Genomic DNA, 7,211 nt, shown 5'->3' with positions numbered 1-7,211 from the left:
TAGGATACTTAAGATATACAACATTTCTATAGAAGCCTACAAATGGATTGTGTATACAGGTTTCTGCATAGCTTTCTGTAGAAACCTATACAATTAAACTGATTGTGCAGTTTATATATTAATTATGTATGTGCATGTATGCATATGTATATGTATTAACATGTTGAACTCATGCACTCAGATATTTAAATTGGACTCAGTAGTGCTAAACACATGCCAGGCTTAATTATACGACTTCTTTTTCTTCCCCAAAGTGGGTTGCAGTAATACCTGTTGCAAGGAGATGTGATTAACATTGTGTTGGCCCTGTAGCATTATACCTTTTATTTATTTATTTCTGAGAGAATCTCTAATCCCTGCTTAATTTTATGAACTGTCAGAATGATTCTAAATATTTCTCTGGTTTGCATTTTCACCTCAGGACAGGAGTCGAGAGGTACAGATTTGTTGTACAACAGTGGACTTCAGGCAATTTTCATCTTTTAATGCCTGCAGCGTCCGAGGTTGAATTTGAAATAATCACCAGATTATCTCTGAAGAATCTTTCTCTTATACTTGCAAATGGTTTTGCAGGAAAATGCAAAAGATAGAGAAGAAAAATAATTGATTATATGCTGGGGATCATTTTGTCACATAATCCCAGATGGAATAGAAAACAAATGTTTATTTTTTTTTTATTTTTATTTTTTGCTTGGCAGTTGAAAGATACTATGCGAAAGATACTAAGATCCTTGCTATTCTGGTAAAGTCAGATGCTGGTCTCAGTCCCCTGGTTAGTCCTTAAGATGCAGTAAGAAAATATACAAAAATAACAGTGCATCTAGAATTTTGTTTCAGAATGAGAATAAATTGTTACAGTGCTATATTTAATCATAACTAGGAAATCGGTATGGGTACACAGTTATTGATATGGCGGGTATATAAGAATAAAAGGTGAACATATGCATTTATATAGAAGAGATTCTTATTATTTTTATGGATATACTTCCTTTTTGAAGGAGGGAGAGAATCTATACAGAAATTGGATGACACTTCTTTTCAGAAAAAGAAAATATCTGACAACAGATTTCACATAGTACTTCTGCGTATGGAAGTCAGGTGATGGTACTCATTAACATTTTATAAATATTGCTAAATAATTTAATTTATTATTGGTGTCACAAGTGAGGCCTAGTTCAGGTGTAATTAGTGAGCTGCTATAATTTTCTGAGAGAATGAATGGTTAGTCTGCAAGGTTAAAAAAATTAGAAGAGAGTCATGGGCTTCCAGGCATATTTGACATTAGGGGGATCAAGGAAGGAGAATTACACGGGCATATCAAGAGGTAAAAAGAATGCATTAGTATTTCTATTTGTAACTGATAGTATTCGTATTTGATTTGTATTGGCTAGACATGCAGCACCTTAAATAGATACCCAGTACCTGTGCCGAAAGAAGTTGAAATTGAATTCTATGGGGAATCACAAGGGAAAAGTGCACAAGAATGAGTAAAGAAATGTGTTTCATATTGTTTCTACATCTAAAGTCACATGTCATTTGGGATAATACAAAAACATTCAGACAGTACTTGCACAGAAATACATATATGTTTGTTTCTATTGTAAATTAATGTATTGTTCTGAAATCACCCTGGATAGCCAATCTCCTGAAGTATGGGCCACGCAACCCAGAAGCACAGTGATGTCTCTTGTCATTTTTTTGTTGCTCAGAAATGCAGACTGTCATGAGCACCATCTTCTATTTTTCAATAGGAGGGAAATAACAATGTCTCTTTTCTCTGAAAGCTCCACCCAAAGCAACCTGTAAGAAAACAAAACTTAAGAAACAAGTGGGTAATTAAAACAGAGTCAATAGCAGAAGTGCAGAACATGAAATCTATCTGTAGAAGTGCAAATGTCTACTCCCATCCTGCTGCAGAGAAAAAAAAATGACATAAATGAGGAAATTCTGGTTCTCATTTGCTGTTTTTAAGACTGAAATATCATTTTCACATCTGAGCAGTTAGTACTGTTAAAATGAAAGTCAAAAAGGAAACCAGGATATTGAAACCCTTTTTCTACTTTCTACAGGCATGTTTTCACAAATACAGGAAAAAGAAGATAAGATTGAAATTGGTAAGCCAGATGATCAAAATATCATCTGTAGCCAGATATATAGAGACATTAGATAGTCATAAAATATTGATGGTGCACTGAAGGTATAAGACTAAGGCAGAGCATTTCATTTGTTTATTTTGTTTGGCTAATGTGTTAAGTAGAATAACTTGTGAGAAATGTTAGAATTCATCTCTGCTACTCCTTTTGTTAACAGGTTAGCACTCGACCACTTCACATATCCAAGGCTTTATGTATTATTAATCAAAAGAGTTAAAAAGTCAATCCAATCTGGTTATATACAGTAGTTCTCATGGTTTTCAAACCTCTAAATAATTTATGGTGTCATCACTTTCCCAGTGGATGTCAGGCTGGTAGGATGTCTGGAATCAGAATCCCACTGGGAAAAAAGAAACATAGTCAGAAAAAGTTAGTTTTTTTTTTTTTTTTTTTTTTTATTTTTTTTAATAATAGCAACTCTAGTCTATTGTATCATCACTATCAGTCTCTAGAGAGATCATTTCTCAGAAAGAGAAATTTTTCTTCTATGAATCCTTTTGGGATCAAAGAATTCTGACAAATCTATGCCTACACAGTACTCTAACTGGCTAAGGGTACATGTACGTGTTGAGCATAGACTAATGTGTCTTCACTTTGAAAAAATTCCTAGATCTTTATTCAGTGAAAACCAATCATAATTGATGATAGTACTTTTAGTATAAATTGTACCCTAACTGTAATTATCATTATGATGTTGAGATCCATTCAGGCCTTAATTCAAAAACATTTTTCTGTTTCTTTTGAAGTGATAAGACCCCCAACCCCAACCCCCCCGGCTGATCACTGTAATCTTAAATGGCTTTCTTTTTTTGTGTGTGTGTTCCAAATTCAATCAACCATTTTTGATTATATGAATACTGGAGAATCTACTTTCAGGCTTTTTTAATCTTTCTAGATATTCAAGAATATCATAAAAATGTGATTTAAAAATAATGCATTCAATTTAAAAGTATGTTAAGAAATAATGGCATTATTTTATGTGATAGAATACCAGATTCTGGCTCCACACATAAGGGCCTTGACTTCTATTATTGAAGAGACTGCTACCATATATTTAACACATAACCTCCTTTCAGAATTAAAAACCTCTACTCAAACCAGAAAATCATATATTCTTCCTTCACGCAAAATAAGGTCATTGAAAGCCAGGAATATCTGGCAGGTACTCTGCTACTTCCCCAATAGATTATCAGTTTTTATACCTCCTTGATTTGTGCCGTAGAGTTGTATCTTAGATTCAGTGCAAAGCTATTTTCTTTCCCTTGCACTCCTCACTAACAAACTCAGGAAGAATCAGTTAAGAAAGCTGTCCCATGCTCTTATAACACATTTGTGTTATAAGCACATGATTGTGCTTTCTGCTGCCAAGTCTCCATACCCATTCCCTTCAGCCCTCCCTCCTGCATCAAAATCCTACTGTCCTATACGTCTAAGAAATTTCATTTCCTAGCCCTTCATTGCTATATGCAACCATTAATGGAAACAGGTGAGTGTAAGGATGCATCTCTATGTGTAGTCAGATGTTTGCCAAGAAACAGGCTGCATGATATTCAGAATTCTGCATTTATATAAATTAAGATCTTGGCCTAAAATATAGGTAAAGAAAGTAAGCTTCTGCAGCTGTGAAATGTTTGTCATATCATTATGAACTGGGGTTAGGACAATTTGGTGGGAATATCACATACAGAATCAGAGTTTGGGACACTTGTTCTTCTAAAAACAGTAACAAAAATAGAAGCACAAAAAGTAATATTATAATCAATGAAAAATGTGAAGAATTTAGGTTCATGCATATCATAAAATTCCCTCAATACCACTAACTCAATTGTATTGATGACACATATTGACTCACAGTCTGCTTTCAGTATCACTTGCGTAAATCCAGGGTACTGCAACTCCAGTCACTTTGGTGCAATTGTTCATGATTTACACTCATGTAACTGACAGCATTTGACCCCTAGTCTGTACATATATCTTAAATTATGCATTTAGCTCCCTGAGCCACAACTGAACAATAAGGCAGTATATATATCATCTGGTATGTACCATGCATCAGCTTAATGTGGACATTTTAGTTTTGCAGTTCTTCCACTCTTGTGCTGCCATTCTCATACTTGAAAGGGTATTAAATTATATACATACATACATACATATATATATATATATATATATGGCTCAAGAAAACTCTGTACTGTTGATATCTTTTTTAACCACTATGTTCAAAAAATGAATGCAGAAGTGCATGAGTATTTAAATTGATTTTAACTAGCCTTTCCACATATTCATGTTCTCCAGATAACAGGTGGACATTTCTCAATGGGAGGTTACTGAAATGAGGGAAAAGAATAGAAGAGTCTTTAGTCCTGTGTTGATTTTGGCAGTATTTATGTATCACAGTTCCTCTCTTCATGTGGTGAGCTCACAGCTGAGGAGCGTTCCTTCTCCTAGGGTAACTCTGCTGAACGTTGCAATATCAATGTTATACTGCAGGTGCTCTGTCTAGCTCTGACTTACATTATGCTTGTCCTGCAGTCACATTCTCAGAAATTTCCAGTGAAGACAAAAGAGGCTTCCAGAAATGTTTCAACAGATCGAGAACAGATCTGTTTTAACTTTCAATAAATAAAACTGCCCTTAAACAACTCCATTTTGTAGGGTCCCAAGAGAAGTGTTGTGTCCTATACTCACAGCTTATATAATAGACACAGGATAGTCTCAGTCAAGATGAGGCCAAAAGCAGAGAAACAGTATCTTTGGAAACACCTGAATGCTGTGAAGTATTTGCCTTCATTTGACTGCATTATGACATTTAACATTTTCCCAGACCCTTCTTTCTAAGGACCCTAAACCTGCAGAGCTTGCATTATTTCTGTGGTTCCTGCAGGCTTCTAAAAGGCAGATATACTCTGAAGAAAAGATTAAAAGTAACTTCATCTTTAAAAATGATATTGCTAAGAAGTGAAAATAGAAATTCATTTCATTTATAAACAGAATCACAGGGAAAAAGAAGAAAGTTTAACAGAAAAGCAGTAAAGTTTTGGACAGTTCACAAGGTCTAGCAGCCTGTGGGCCAAACAATAAGCAATTTGTTGAGGAAGAGAGAATAAAGACATTCTTTCAGGCTGGCTGGCTGGCATGGTGAGCTGCCCATTGTGCTGCTGGCTGCAAGACCTGGGATTAGGGAGCAACTCAGGTTCCCAGGCTTGGCACCAATGGAGGCTCAAGTTTATGTATTTAGTCTTTGAACAGAAGAAGAGGTCACAGTTCAGCACCATTTGAGAGCTCATCTACCAAATAGCACTAGTATTGGCTCCAGAGGATGGATGTTCGTCTGCCCATTTGGTCAAAGGTGAACTGCCCTAATAATGCCTCTAGCAAGGTAGAAAAGATAAAAAAGCTTGAAAAGCAAAGCTGAGATGTGGGAGGGAACTCTTTTAAGTGATAGACTCCAGTGAAATAGAAAGCGCAGTCATAATGACAATCTGTCACCTGAAAGTAGCACAGTAGGTTAAAACTGAATAATGCAACATACACCAAAATATATTTTAAAATGTTTTCCTAAAGTTCCTCATGTAAAGTTTCATGTCATTTTTATTTGTGCATTAGAAAGCATGAAAGGAAAGGAAGAAAGAGTGTTTCTATGCTGTACCAAATCTTCAGTTTCTTTCAAAAGCCCCAGATACCACACTCTACACTTAAAAACTGGGGGAAAAAAAAAAAAGAAAGAAAAATAATAATAAAAAAAAAGATGAAACAATATAGTTATCAATAAAGTATATATTTCAGGATTAATCTCACAGATTGCCATAGCTGACAGATTCCCCAAGAATTACCAGCTGGGAAAAAGAAAGCTACATTAGCACTTGTAATGTCCAAAAATTATTACTCTGAGAACATTAGAGGTTTTATCTCTGAAATTGTCATTCTCTGTTGATAGATGGTCACTGTCGATATTCCAAAGGGGATTTCTCCAAGATTACAGCTTTCCTTGACCAGTTTAAATTCCCAAATCTTTTATGATGGCCTCCAAATATTTGAATTATTTGCTGGATATACTGAAAGAATTGTACTCTAAAAGGAGAAATTATACATTAATAACAAACACATTTGTAGGAGAGCTTTGTTCTTTGCTGATACCAATCATGTTTTGATACTTTAATGTAGGTCTAGGTGAATTTTAATAAAGGGATGACCCTTAATAAAGGGATCACCTTTCAACCTTATTTCACTCTAATATTCAAAAATTAAGCTTTTGGACTCATGTACAACAGGTATTTACAGTTTATGTTTTTCTTTCACTATCTGCGAGCTCTCACAGAACAGTTTTTCCAACTTTCATGTCTCAGAAAGAAAAGTTGAGGCTTATGTGTGTGAATGTGAAATTAAAAATAAGTAGAATGAAAGAAACATGCAAAAGTCTAAAACAAAACAAAACAAACAATAAACAACTAACTAAAACCAACATCTACATCATTCAAACACTCATGATTGCTCTCTAGAATAAGGAAGACAAGAGTGAAGCTGAACAAACAAAAAGCCTTATAGCCCAATTTTCCATAATGAATACATTGGAGGCAGATGCAGTCTGTTTATGTCTGTTTATGAGCATCCTGTGGACAGAAGAAGCATTTAAATTTGTCATCTTCAGGTTTAAACTGAGTCAGGATAGCAGAATCTAGCTTCAAGTGAATTGCTTGTTAAAGGCATTAAGTCCACCTCTACCTCCTTCAGATACACAGAAAACTTCAGACTTTATAGGCAAGGCTTTTCTGGACAAGAAGCTTACATATTCAGACATTTAAAAAATAAATAAATCCAAATCATGAGGTCTTGAGATTAGTTCCAGTTTTTCATTAAACTTCTGCTTGATATTTGCTGTCTTCTTCCCAGACAGAGAAAAGAAACTTTTATTTTTAACCAAATGAGACCACAGGGTAACCGGGAACAAAAATTATTATAAGTTACAACCCGGCTGACTGCTGGTGGTCTGTGTTCTCTGCAAACCCCTTAGCCTCAAATTCTTGCTGTAAGTTTTTCAGAGTTTCTTAAATCCTGAGT

At 34.9% G+C, this 7,211-nt stretch overlaps 1 long non-coding RNA gene across 1 annotated transcript in view; it reads right to left on the bottom strand.

Annotated features, from left to right (window-relative positions):
* Nucleotides 1-1,586: 1,586 nt before the first annotated feature.
* LOC109367871 overlaps nt 1,587-7,211 on the bottom strand; it is an 18,626-nt gene continuing 13,001 nt past the window's right edge. Inside the window, exon 2 of the long non-coding RNA XR_002115409.1 lies at nt 1,587-2,493. This is a non-coding gene — a long non-coding RNA (uncharacterized LOC109367871). The remainder of the gene's footprint in view (nt 2,494-7,211) is intronic.

The sequence above is a fragment of the Meleagris gallopavo genome, chromosome 5 (genome assembly GCF_000146605.3).
Source record: "Meleagris gallopavo isolate NT-WF06-2002-E0010 breed Aviagen turkey brand Nicholas breeding stock chromosome 5, Turkey_5.1, whole genome shotgun sequence".
NCBI lineage: Eukaryota > Metazoa > Chordata > Aves > Galliformes > Phasianidae > Meleagris > Meleagris gallopavo.
The sequence above is the reverse complement of the archived record's forward strand: the minus strand, read 5'-3'. Positions and strand labels throughout refer to the sequence as shown.